The sequence below is a fragment of the Neofelis nebulosa genome, chromosome 9 (assembly GCF_028018385.1).
Source record: "Neofelis nebulosa isolate mNeoNeb1 chromosome 9, mNeoNeb1.pri, whole genome shotgun sequence".
NCBI classification, from domain to species: Eukaryota; Metazoa; Chordata; class Mammalia; order Carnivora; family Felidae; genus Neofelis; species Neofelis nebulosa.
Window position 1 is genome coordinate 124,386,142 of NC_080790.1, and position 13,995 is coordinate 124,400,136.

Genomic DNA, 13,995 nt, shown 5'->3' on the forward strand with positions numbered 1-13,995 from the left:
GTTTAACGGTGCTCATCAAAAGATATGTCCACATTCTGATCCCTCAAAACTGAATATGACCATTTTGGGAAACTGAGTCTACAGATATGATCATGTTAAGGATCTTGAGATGAGATTATCCTGAATTACTAAGATGGGTTCTAACTCCAGTGACAAGTGTCCTTCTAAGAAACAAAAGAGGAAAAGACACAGATGGCCATGTGAAAAGACAGGCACAACCTAGAGTGATACAGTCACAAAGAGTGCCAATAGCCACCAGAAGCAACCAGATAGGGGACAAAGTATGCTCTGGAGTTTTCAGAGGAAGCATGGCCCTGCTGATACCTTGATTTCAGACTCTGGCCTCTAGAACTTTCAGAGAATACATTTCTGTTGTTTTGAGTCACCAAAACATTGGTGGTCATTTGCTATAGAAGCCCTAGGAATCTATGCAGTGGTTGATCCCATTCACCTGCCCCCGAATCCCTTCTCCCCTAGACTATTATTCTGACCAGTGCAGCAGCCTCCACCCAGCCCCCTGCCTTCATCCTTGTCCTGTACCAGCCAATCCCTCGCCTACACCAGAAGGCAGGAAAAATTTCCCAACATTCAAACTAAAGACTGACACTCTCCTACTAAAACCTGCAGCCAGTGGCTGGCAGCCCAAAGATGCACATTGAGATAACTCAAGATGCTCGGTCTAGTGTCTGAGGATTCCCACCACATGGCCCCAGCTTGCCTCTTGGAGCTCAGATCTGCCAAGACAAATTCCCTGAACACCCTCTTCTCAAGGCAGGACTCAGTATTCAGTTTCCTGAATGTGCCAGGCTACTACGCGCTATTTCAGGTATGCCCTTTCCCCCAGCCTGACAAGTAGATACCTTTCAAGACTCTGCTCAAGTGCCATCTCCTTTTCAGGAGCTTCCTTTAGCCTTTCCCTCTCCTTCTACTGCCAACCCTAACAGAACTGAGTGCTCACCTCACATCCTCACTGTCTGCAGCCTACTCCTGAGTTACGGTGCCAATCGCACCCGATGACACTCCTCTGTGGACTCCTCCATTCCCCCGTTAGCCTACAGGCTTCCTAAGGGCCACAACCATCCTTATGTGATTCATCTTTGTTTTCCAGAACCTAGCCTAGTACCTGGTATACAACAGGCATTCAGTAGGTTGGGTGAGTGGAGACATCGATGTGTGAATGGATACACAAACTGCCAAGTACCAAAGGAACTCACAGATGGGCAACTTGTGAAGGAGAAGGGACAGGCAAAAGGGTCCCAGGACACAAAAATACCCAGAATTACACAAGCGAACTCTGTGGCAAATCAAAAGCTCACTGAACATAACATACATCATAACAAAGCTAGTATTTCCCACAGCTTCCTGTTTATAAATCACTTTCCTAGGCTTCAAGCCACTTACTCCTCACAATGACCTGCTGACATAAGCGATTACTATTTCTTCTCTGCACAATGAAGGATGCTGAGGCTCAGAGTTGACAGACATCAGCTGAGTGAGTGGCAGGTGAAGACCCCAGGACCCACGTCTGTCCAGCTCTTCATCCTCTTTCTGCCATAAGCTGCAGACCAAGCATCAAGCACTCACAGAACTACAAGCAGTGCTGCAAACATTCGACTATGTGTCCATGCGGAACCCAGAGACACCCTCTGTTTGCCTGAAAATGACTGACAGGATGGAAACTGACCAGTCATCACCTGCTTCTGGCACCATCAGGGACTGGTTAACGTGAGTATTGTGTTGCTCCCACTAGATGGAAGACGACTCAGGTATCGTTAATGGAGTGTCACACGTAGGTTTGCCTAAAGGGAAATGCTCTTTTGGTAGTTGTCATTGTTCTCAATTTCTCCCTCATTTTACAGCCATTAAAAAAAAGAAGAGTTTCAGCAGAGAGGCGGACTCTACCTAGGGTTGAAAAAGAAAGGCGTTCTTTCTATTTCCTTTTTTCTGTTTTATAATTGAGTATTTCCTTCTTTCTTGACTTGGAACAAACAAAAAATCCAGTCAAAATGCTGGTCCACATGGGAGGATGAACCTGGGTTCCAAGATCAGCCAAATGCTCTGGGCTCTGGATCAGAACTCCAGAACTGGACAGTCAAGCTAGGGAGGTAAGTGTTCAGAATCCAGCCAAGACCAGCAGGCTGGCTCTTTGTCAAGTTGGGCTCGGCTCTGCTCAACAAAGATGATGGAAAATACATCTACAAATAATAACAGGTAATATTACTGTGAAGACGTCACTGCAGACTGTGGAATATGTAAACACACTTTACCTTCATGCCTTGGAAAAGTTACTTAACCTCTCTGTGCCTCAGTTTCTGTATCTGGAACACGGGGATAAGAAACCAACCTCAAGAATTGCCTTGAGGATTAAATGAGTCAGTATTCAAAGCGCTTAGAATTTAGCAGTCCCATATTAGCTTTGATTCCGAAGTAGAGAATGATCGATTTAAGAGATACTTGGCTTCACATTTAACTTCTCTGAAACCAGCCTCCTTCTTGCTATTGATATATCCTTTTAATATAATGTTTATGTTGTTGTTCCCCAAAAGCTACAATTTAACCAAGGGTATTTTTTTTTCTTTATAGCATCTTAGAAATGAGAGAATATGGTAAAGGATACTTTTGGAAGAAGTGATGTATTTTTCCTTTCGTTTCAAGAGAAGAAATTGAGACCAGAGCAAGTTGTCAATTCAATCTGTACTCACGTGTAAAAACGCGCACAGAGGGGCGCCTGGGTGGCGCAGTCGGTTAAGCGTCCGACTTCAGCCAGGTCACGATCTCGCGGTCCGTGAGTTCGAGCCCCGCGTCAGGCTCTGGGCTGATGGCTCGGAGCCTGGAGCCTGTTTCCGATTCTGTGTCTCCCTCTCTCTCTGCCCCTCCCCCGTTCATGCTCTGTCTCTCTCTGTCCCAAAAATAAATTAAAAACGTTGAAAAAAAAAAAATTAAAAAAAAAAAAACGTGCACAGAGGTCACACATCCTGTTCACAGGCAGATAGATTCTGAAACCAAATACCAGGCTGAATAGGTATTCCCATTCCAAAGGAAGAGCTGTACGCATGTTTTTATTTGCATTTCAAAACTCTACCAAATGGCCACAATCAACTACTTGGGATTTTTCCTAATTAGTATTGCTCTGTGCCTCTGTCACCGATAGCAGAAAGCTGAAAATTTGTAACCTTCAAAATTAGCAGCAATGAATGCCAGAAAGCTTTCAAAGAACAGTGTGCGTTTGGGACCTAATTGCTGCACCTGAAAGTGTCGTCTGAGGATTTTTCAGTCTTCAGAGAAGTCCCCGACCCTTGGGAGAACTAGCGTTCACACTAAAAGTTTCTCCCAAATCATATACCTGAGAAAAATGTTAGAACAGATTTACCCATAAAGGCAAGGAAATAAAACTGAGAATAAACAAACCGTAAATGCGATGTCTCTCCCTTCCTTAAATCCTCCAATGGCTTCCTACTGTACTTGGAACACTAATAAAACTTCCTTATCACAACCTTTGAGGCCCCATATGACCTGTCCCCCAACCACATCTCCTGATTTTTTCTCATTGTACAATCCCCTTTACACAGTGTGTTCCACAGACACCAGCCTTTTTTGTCAAACACATGAAGCATATTCCTCCTTCAGGTTCTCTGCACTTGGTATTCCTCTTGCCTAGAGAGGTCACCCCCTTCTGAGCGCTACCAGGCAGTTGGGCAGGATGTTCACTGTACAAGATCAGGCAGAGCAAAGGGTGCCTTTTCTAATTCATACACTATAGCAGCCATCTGGGCTAGCAGCAGTCCTGCTTCCCTGGGAGGATTCATTCATTCCTGAAACAAGTATTAGTTGAGCACCAACAGTAAGTCAGGCACTGTTCTAGGCACTGGGATTGTAGCCTTGAACCAGGCAGACAGCCTTTTGCTATGTGGGAAGCCAGACACTAGTAAGCTGAGACAAGCAAAAGACAATTCAGCAATAAATGAATAAGCAAAACATCAGTAGTAAGAGTGGGAAGACAATTTAACTCAGTTGTATGACAGCCACTGGATGGCTTCTTTGTTTCAAAGTCTCATTTAAATTCCAGTTAATCTAGGGGCGCCTGGGTGGCGCAGTCGGTTAAGCGTCCGACTTCAGCCAGGTCACGATCTCGCGGTCCGTGAGTTCGAGCCCCGCGTCAGGCTCTGGGCTGATGGCTCGGAGCCTGGAGCCTGTTTCCGATTCTGTGTCTCCCTCTCTCTCTGCCCCTCCCCCGTTCATGCTCTCTCTCTGTCCCAAAAATAAATAAAAAATGTTAAAAAAAAAAAAATTTAAAAAAAATAAATTCCAGTTAATCTATAGTGTAATGTTGGTTTGAGGAGAATTTAGTGATTCATCACTTACATACAACACCCAGCGCTCACTCTAACAAGCAGATGGCTACTTAAGATTGGATAAGTCAAGGAAGGCCTCTAGAGATGGTGACATTTATTTTGATGACTAAATGCCACAAGGAGCCATCAACACAACGAATTTGTTTAGGATGGGGGAGGGAAGACAGGGCATGCCATGCCGAGGGAACTCAGGTGTGAACTCTTATGAGGGCCCCAAGGAGTGAACAAGTTCTTTGTGTTCTAGTAATAGGAAGCCAAAGTATGACTGGAATATAGTGATCAAAGAGGAGACAGAAATATGATGAGGCCGGACAGGTAGGAAGGGCCACATCATGTGGGACTCTAGATCAGAATAAAGTATTTGGCCTTTATTCTCAGTGAGCTGTAATACTACCTAACTATCTGATGTTCCAAGCACAGAGTGTCACGAGCTGGTGTATACTTTGGAAAGATTACTCTATCTCCGAGTTATCCTAAAGAACTTCCTGCAATGACGGAAGTAATTCTGTTATCTAGACTGCCAAATGCAATAAGCCACTGGCCACAGGTGACTAATGAGCACTTGAGATGTGGCTAGTGTAACTGACAAATTTTTATTTTTAGTCTATTTTAGTCCACTTGGTAATTTAAATTTAAATACCTACACATGGCCAGTAGCTACTATCTGGTCCGAAGCACCTTCACCACTGGCTGGAGAATAATTATAAGGTACAGGAGCACGGCAAGGGGGCAAGCAGGAAGATTAATCAGGAAGCTATCACAGCAGTCCAGGGGAGAGATGATGACAGCTGGGAGCAGAGATGGAGAGAAGTGACAGCTAGGAATACCTTTCAGGGCTGGTGACAAAAGAGTGGGGGATAGAAAGGGAAAATGAGGAACTGGAGAGAACTCGTACACTTTTGACTCAAGCAACTAAGTGGATGGTGGCACCATTTTGATATGGAGAAGACAGAAGAAGACACCAATTTGGGGGAGGAAATAAAATATACTAAAAGAACTTGCTTCTCCCAAACTCTTCAGATGGCAAGTTACTCTTGACATCTGGGCCTGAAATGTCAACTCAAACATCACTTCTTTGGAGGCTGGACACAATACCCAACCCAATTCTTCATCCTTCTCATTTTGCCTGCACCTAGTATCTGCAATTTTTTGATGGCCTTCTCTCCACACTGGGTCCTCATCTGTTTTACGTGTGCACACACGCGCATACACACACACACACGCCTGGAATGGTACCTGGCAAATGGCAGGTGCTCAAATACGTGAATTAAAGAAACAGGAATAAATATCTTACAAAGAAAAAAAATAAGAGCTGAAGCCTCAAAGGGAAGGTTTCCAGTTTGAATTTGTACAACATCAAAAAGTAGAAAAAGTGTACTCACACACCTGCCCCAGCTATAAATGGATAAATTCTGTTTAGGGTAATTTACCAGTATTTCTTGTATACAAAAACTGAACATAATTTCCAGGTAATGATCTGCCCCATCTGGCAGGTGCAAAAGTGAAATGCTAATCAGAATACAGTTCCCAGCTCTGTAATCCCTTTTCTCTCCGAGAGTTTTGGGGAACTGAGCTGAGGGGGTGTAACATATAAACACAGCAAATCTTGGGCTACGGTTTTTACAAGTTCAGAGCGTCCATGAGTGTTATCTGCCCTTAGTTAGGAGCAGCACATGACCATGAGCCACTTACATACAACCACCGCCCCCAACCAGCAGCAGATCATATTCCAGAGGAGCAGGTGCTATGGGGCAGGGTGCAATCAGAAGGAGCCTTGCAATTAAGCAAAACTGAGCTGTGCAATCCTGATAAAGTTAGGCAACCTCTCTGGTCTCCACTCCCAGCCACCCTGCACAGACCATCAACCAGGCCCTCTGATACTTTCTTACCAGTGACAGGGAAGCCCTATCACCCCAAAACTTCTGAGTCCCGGAAGAGATCTTGGCATTCACTCGAGCATGTCAAGCAGGAGCCACACAGAACTTTGTTGTTATTTCCCACATTCTCCTGACTTAATTCTGTCAATGCATTGCCCCCAACACACACACTCTCACACAATTCCACGCCCACAGACACACGCAGAGCTCTCTGCGGCTTCCTTCGCTCTACACTGACTCACAGTCGTGAGAACACATTTCCTTTTCCTCTTCACAGGCTTCCGAAATGAGATCGTTTCTGGTAAAAGCAATTGTAAGCGCTGGGTGAACAACTCCAGAAAATTAGTACAAGTTCCACTAAGGCCAGAGACAGAAAGAAAAAAATCTGTTCAATTTCTACTGTATTCACATTACCCACAAAATGGAACACAACTCTCATTCCGCCTCCCCCACCCAGTCCCAGCTCTTAACAGAAATTAAAACAAAAGCTATTCCCAGCTCCACCCAAATGGTCATTTTCTATTTGCCATTAACAGCCACTCCAAATCAGGAATGCACCGTTCTCTCCACTTTGTGAAGTATGATTTCTCATCGAAGCTGCTGCAGCATCTCAATTTCCAATACAAATTATAGACAACATTAAAAAAAATAGCTAGAATGCATTAAAGATTTAACCTGGAGTCATTACAGACATTCAAAGGTGTAATTCTGCCAGCCCTAGCCTGATATACAGACATTCTGAACAAGGAAATAATTTCAGGAATATCTGATATAGACATTAAGGATAAGAGACAAAATATCGAATATGGAAAATATTGTTTTCAACTGATTTAAAAATAACTGAAATGAATAATTATATATCTAATATCCACTAAATAGAGGAACATGAAGCGATTCAATGCCATTTTTACAAAGAGTTTTTAATAATGTGAGAGAAGTCTGTATTATGTGGCCAAATGAACAAAAAGGAAGATGCATGGCAATATATACGGTATTATTTCAATTATATGAAAATGCACAGGCAACTCTAAAGGGAAATACAGGAAAAAACCAACAATGGTTATCTTGGGTGGTCAGGAAACATGTGTCCTTGTTTTCCTAGTCTTTCTACTCCTCTACACCTTCCAAACTTTGTGTATCAGATACCCGTTATTTTTTTTTTAAACAAAATCTTGTCTTTCAGATTTTTATTGTAAAATAATATTCACCTAAAATCTGTAAGCTTTTATTTTATGAAAACAATTTCTCCAAAAGCTTCTGTCTTAATGCCCTCATGGCATTATGATGTTTGGGGAAACAAGGCAGAACTGCTCCCCATGCCCATACCCACCCCCCAGTTTCTAGGGGAGCTGGCTAAGGACCCAGCCAACACTATTTCTGGGGACTATGGAGGTGTAAGGGAGTCTGGAAGCCTGGCTATCTCCCAGGGAGCCTAGGAGAATCAACACAGAAGGCTAACTTATCCATAATTACCAGTCCAATTCATTGTAAAAAAAAGGAAGGATGATATAGGATCACATTCCTAGTCCTAGACATTCTCCTCTACACAGAAAATCACTGCAAGGCTAGCATTATCATACCCGTTTTACAGATGAGGCAATGGGCACATAGAGAAGGGAGGTATCTGTGCAAGATCACACGTCAGTCACCTATCAACGTCTGGATGCAAATCCATTTTGGCTGATACCAGTGATCAGATCCTTCCATTACCCCCACGTGGCCTCTTTCATCTATACCACAATGAGTGAAAGAACTGTGTCTGATTTCGAAGCCATTCTTATCACCATCATCCAGACAGAAATGTAGACTTTTAGTCTCCTGCCAAAGGAACCTTAACCCTTACAAGCACAAACAACCACATTTATGCCGTATCTTCTCAGATGCTGAAAAGGACACACTTTTGGAATTGTACATAAGTTAGGGTCTATATCTGTTTACTATCTTAACACACTATTTCTCAAACATAGGATTACTGAATCAAAAGATACGATGGTACTTAAAAAGGCTCTTGATATCTATTTCCAAACTTTCCTTTAAAAGGGTTATATGAGTTTCTATGTCCATGAACAGGGTACAGAATTGACCATTTAGTCACATTTTTGTGGGTATACCCACCAGTGGGTATACCAGTTTTATTCTGTCAAACAAAAGAAAGAAACAGATTTAAGAGTCCATAGCCCAAAATGATATAACCTAAACAAGCCCACTCAAATGTTTAACCACAGCAATGTCAAGGCTGACCTAATCCTCTCTGGGGAAAATGCAACAAATGGCTGGAGCTAACTAACTAGGGAAATCCAAAACAAGCACAAAATCATAGAAGAGAATTCAAAGACCAATCCAGACCCTAGCTTCCAAATCCAAATGCCAGACAGACCAACAGAGAGAATAAAGGAACCTACTTAACAGTTACTGAGAATATATTCAGGGCTACATTCCATATATTCTGAATTATCCCTTAGAACAAATTTGTGCAGAGCTGCATTTGTCTTCACTTTACAGACAGAAGGTTCCAAACTGTCAAGGTCCAAGCAATATCTAAAGGAGTTCATGACCACTCAACTAGCCCTACAAGAAATATTAAAGATGACTCTGACTGGAAAGGAAGACCATAGATGGTAGTATGAAAAATAAGTACATCTGTAAAAAATAAGTCAAGGGGTTCACAAAATAAAAGGATATAAAATATGACACCATATACCTAAAATGTAGGGGGCAGAGTAAAGAATGAATTCAACCGTAAGTGACCATCAACTTAATATAGACTGCAATAAGCCGGAAAAGCTATATACAAACCTAATGGGAATCACAAATCAAAAACTAGGAACAGATCAGAATAAAGAGAAATATAAGTGTATCACTGAAGAAAATCAGCAAACCATGAAAGACAGCAAGAATCAAGGAAAATCTATAGAAACCACAAAAAAAGTAACAAAATGGCAATAAATACTTATCTTTCAATAATTGAGTTTGAATGGAAATGGACTAAGTGCTCCAATCAAAAAACACAAGTGATGGAAAAATTAAAAAACAAGACCCAGGTATATGCTGTCTACAAGAGACTCATTTCAAGCCTAAAGACTTATAAATTGAAAGTGAGTAGATGCAAAAACATGTATCATGCAAATGGATGTCAAAAGAAAGCTGGGGTAACATTATTTCTATCAAACAAAAATAGATTTTAAAACAAAGACTATAAAAAGAGTCAAAGGAGGACACTATATAATAAGATAAAACAATTTTAAGTATTTATGCACCAAATACAGAGCACCAAAATGCATAAAACAGTTAATAACAAACATAAAGGAACTAATCAATAGTAATACAATAATAGTAGGGAACTTTGGCACCCCACTTATATTGATGGACAGATCATCCAAACAGAAAATCAAAAAGGAAACAGTGACTTTGATGGACATACTGGAACACATGGATTTAAAAGATATATTCAGAACATTCCATCCCAAAGCAGCAAAATATATATGTTCTTCTCAATGTGTATTCTGAATAATGTGTATTGAAAAGAATACACATTATTTTCAAGTTCACATGGAACATTCTCTAGAACAGATCACTTATTAGGACACAAAGCAAGTCTTAACAAAACCAGGAAGACTGAGTTCATACCATGCATCTTTTCTGACCATAATGCTATGAAACAAATAAACCACCAGAAAAAAAAAATCTGGAAAAGGCACACATACATGGAGATTAAATAATGTTACTGAAACAATGAATGGGTCAATCAAGCAATCAAGAAAAAAATCAAAAACTACATGAACACAAATGAAAATGAAAACACAACAGTCCAAAATCTTTGAGATGTAGCAAAAGCAGTTCTAAGAGGAAAGTTGATAGCAATGTAAGTCTACCTCAGGAAGAAAAATCTCAAACAATCCAACCTCACACATAAAAGAGCTATAAAAAGAATGGACAAAACCCAACACCATCAGAGGGAAGGAAATAAAGCCTAGACCAGAAATAAATGGCATGGCAACTGAAGAAAAATAGAACAGATAATGAAACAAGGAGCTGGTTCTTTGAAAAGATCAACTGAATTGATAAACCTCAAATCAGACTCATGGAAGGCAAAGAACTCCAACAAAATCACACCTGAAAAAGGAGGACCAACACCAAAGAAATGGGAGAAGTACTATGATGAAAAATTTTATGCCAATGAATTGTACAACCTGGAAGAAATGGATAAACACCTAGAAACGTAGAACCTTCCAAAACTGAAGCATGAAGAAACAGATTTTGAAAGACTGATTAGAAGGAAATTGTATCAATAATCAAAAACCTCCCAACAAACAAAAGTCTAGGACCAGATAGCCTCACAGCAGAATTCTACCAAACATTTAAAAGTACAGTTAATATCTATTCTTCTCAAATTCATTCTATGTGGTCAGCATTATCCTGACACCAAACCAGATAAAGACAACCACAAAAAAAAAAAAAAAAAAAAAAAAAAGAGGGCAACAACTATAAGTAAATATCTCTCATGAATACAGATGCAAAAATCCTCACAAAATACTAGCAAACCAAATTCAGCAATACATTTACAAAATAATTCACAACGATCAAGTGGGATTTATTGCCAGGATGCAAGAGTGATTCAGTATCCACAAATCAATCAGCATGATACATCATATCAATAAAAGGATAAAAACCATATGGTTATTTCAATAGATGTAGAAAAAGCATTTCACAAAGTACAACATCCATTTATGAAAAAAATCCTCAACAAAGCAGGTTTAGAGGGAACATACCTCAACATAATAAAGGCCTTATATGGAAAACCCACAGAATATATCATCCTCAAAGGGGAAAAAAACAGAACTTTTCCCCTCAGGTCAGGAACAAGACCAGAATATCCACTCTCACCACTTTGATTCAAAATAGGACTTGAAGGGACGCCTGGGTGGCTCATCTGGTTGAGCGTCTGACTTTAGCTCAGGTCATGATCTCTAAGTCCCAGAGTTGGAGCCCCACATCAGGCTCTGTGCTGACAGCTCAGAGCCTGAAGCCTGCTTCAGATTCTCTGTCTCACTCTCTCTGACCCTCCCCCATTCATGCTCTGTCTCAAAAATAAACATTTAAAAAAATATTTTAAAAAATAGTACTTGAAGTCCTGGCCACAGTTGGCAGACAACAAAAAGAAAGAAAAGCATCTAAATTGGTAAAGAAGAAGAAAAACTTCCTATATAGAGAAAACCCAAGAGACAGCACCAAAAAACTACTAGAACTGACAGAACAATTGAGTAAACTTGCAGGATACGAAATCAATGTACAAGTATCACTTGCATTTCCATACACCAACAGCAAAGCAGTATAAAAAGAAATTAATACTATTTATAATTGCACCCAAAACAGTAAGATAACTAGGAATAAACCTAACCAAAGAGATCAAAGACCTGTACTCTGAAAACTATAAAAGGACACAAAGGAATGGAAAGACATTCCATGCTCTAGGATCGGAAGAGTATTGTTGAAATGTCTTTACTACCTAAAACAATCTACACATTTAATGCAATCACAAAAGACCCCTAATAGCAAAAGAAATCTTGAAAAAGAAAAGCAAAGCTGGAGGTATCACAACTCCAGACTTCAAGTTATACTACAAAGCTGCAGTAATCAAAGCAGTATGATACTGCCACAACAACACAGTAATCAATGAAACAGAATAGGAAATCCAAAATTAAACCCACAATTATATGGTCAACAAAGCAGCAAAGAATAACCAACGGAAAAAAGAGCATCTCTTCAAAAATGGTGTTGGAAAAACTGGACAGCTACATGCAAAAGAATGAAACTGGACCATTTTTTTACACCATACACAAAAATAAACTCAAAAACAATTAAAGACCCAATCCAGGCCTTCCTAAAGAAGGAAGAAAGATCTCAGATACACAACCTAACCTTATGCCTTCAGGAGCTGGAAAAAGAACAGCAAATAAAACCCATAACCAGCAGAAGACAGGAAATAAAGATTACAGCAGAAATTAATGCTATCAAAATGAAAAAACCAGTAGAAGAGATCAATGAAACCAGAAGCTGGTTCTTTGAAAGAATTAACAAAATTGATAAATCGCTAGTTTGATCAAGAAGAAAAAAGGACCCAAGTAAGTAAAATTAAGAATGAAAGAGGAGAAATCACAACAAACACAACAGAAATAAAAACAGTAAGAGAATATTATGAGCAATTATATGCCAATAAAACGGGCAATCTGGAAGAAATGGACAAATTCCTAGAAACATATACACTACCAAAACTGAAACAAGAAGAAATAGAAAATTTGAACAGACCCGTAACCAGTAAGGAAATTGAATTAGTAATCAAAAATCTGCCAAAAAACAAGAGTCCAGGGCCAGATGGCTTTCCAGGGGAATTCTGCCAAACATTTAAGGAAGAGTTAACACCTATTCTCTTGAAACTGTTCCAAAAAAACAGAAATGGAAGGCAAACTCCCAAATTATATGAAGCCAGCATTACCCTGATTCCAAAACCAGACAAAGACCCCACTAAAAAGGAAAACTATAGACCAATTTCCCTGATGAACATGGATGCAAAAATCCTCAACAAGATATTAGCCAACCGGATCCAACAATACATTAAAAAAATTATTCACCACAACCAAGTGAGATTTATACCTGGGATGAAGGACTGGTTCAATATCCGCAAAAACAATTAACGTGATTCATCACATCAATAAAAGAAAGGACAAGAACCATATGATCCTCTCAATAGATGCAGAGAAAGCATTTAACAAAATACAGCATCCTTTCTTCATTAGAACCCTCAAGAAAGTAGGGATAGAAGGATCATACCTCGAGATCATAAAAGCGATATATATGAACGACCCAACGCTAATATCATCCTCAATGGGGAAAAACTGAGAGCTTTCCCCCTAAGGTCAGGAACAAGACAGGGATGTCCAATCTCACCACTATTATTCAACATACTATTGGAAGTCTTAGCCTCTGCAATCAGACAACACCAAGAAATAAAAGGCATCCAAATCGGCCAGGAGGAGGTCAAACTTTCACTCTTCGCAGATGACATGACACTCTATACGGAAAACCCAAAAGATTCCACCAAAACACTGCTAAAACAGATTCATGAATTCAGCAAAGTTGCAGGATATAAAATCAATGCACAAAAATCGGTTGCATTCCTATACACCAACAATGAAGTGACAGAAAGAGAAATCAAGGAATCAATCCCATTTACACTTGCACCAAAAACAATACCTAGGAATAAATCTAGGTATTTCACCAAAGAGGTGAAAAATAAAGCTGATGAAAGAAATTGAAGACACAAAGAAATGGAAAAAGATTCCATGCTCCCGGATAGGAAGAATATTGTTAAAATGTCAATACTACCCAAAGCAATCTACATATTCAACACAATCCCTATCAAAGTAACACCAGCATTCTTCACAGAGCTAGAACAAGTAATCCTAAAATTTGTATGGAACCAGAAAAGACCCCGAATAGCCAAAGCGATCTTGAAAAAGAAAACCAAAGCAGGAGGCATCACAATCCCAGACTTCAAGCTACACTACAAAGCTATAATCATCAAGACAGTATGGTACTGGCACAAAAACAGACACTCAGATCAATGGAACAGAATAGAGAACCCAGAAATGGACCCACAAACGTATGGGCAACTAATCTTTGACAAAGCAGGAAAGAATATCCAATGGAATAAAGACCATCTCTTCAGCAAGTGGTGCTGGGAAAACTGGACAGTGACATGCAGAAGA

The 13,995-nt window shown here is 40.1% G+C and overlaps 1 protein-coding gene and 1 long non-coding RNA gene across 17 annotated transcripts in view; one reads left to right on the forward strand and one right to left on the reverse strand.

Annotated features, from left to right (window-relative positions):
• PTPRT (protein tyrosine phosphatase receptor type T) overlaps window positions 1–13,995 on the reverse strand; it is a 1,082,577-nt gene that overhangs the window by 880,272 nt on the left and 188,310 nt on the right. The window lies entirely within an intron of this gene.
• LOC131485784 (uncharacterized) lies at window positions 1,414–2,717 on the forward strand. The gene is made up of 3 exons (XR_009249013.1): window positions 1,414–1,725; window positions 2,002–2,105; window positions 2,584–2,717. It is a non-coding gene; the product is annotated as an uncharacterized LOC131485784 (long non-coding RNA).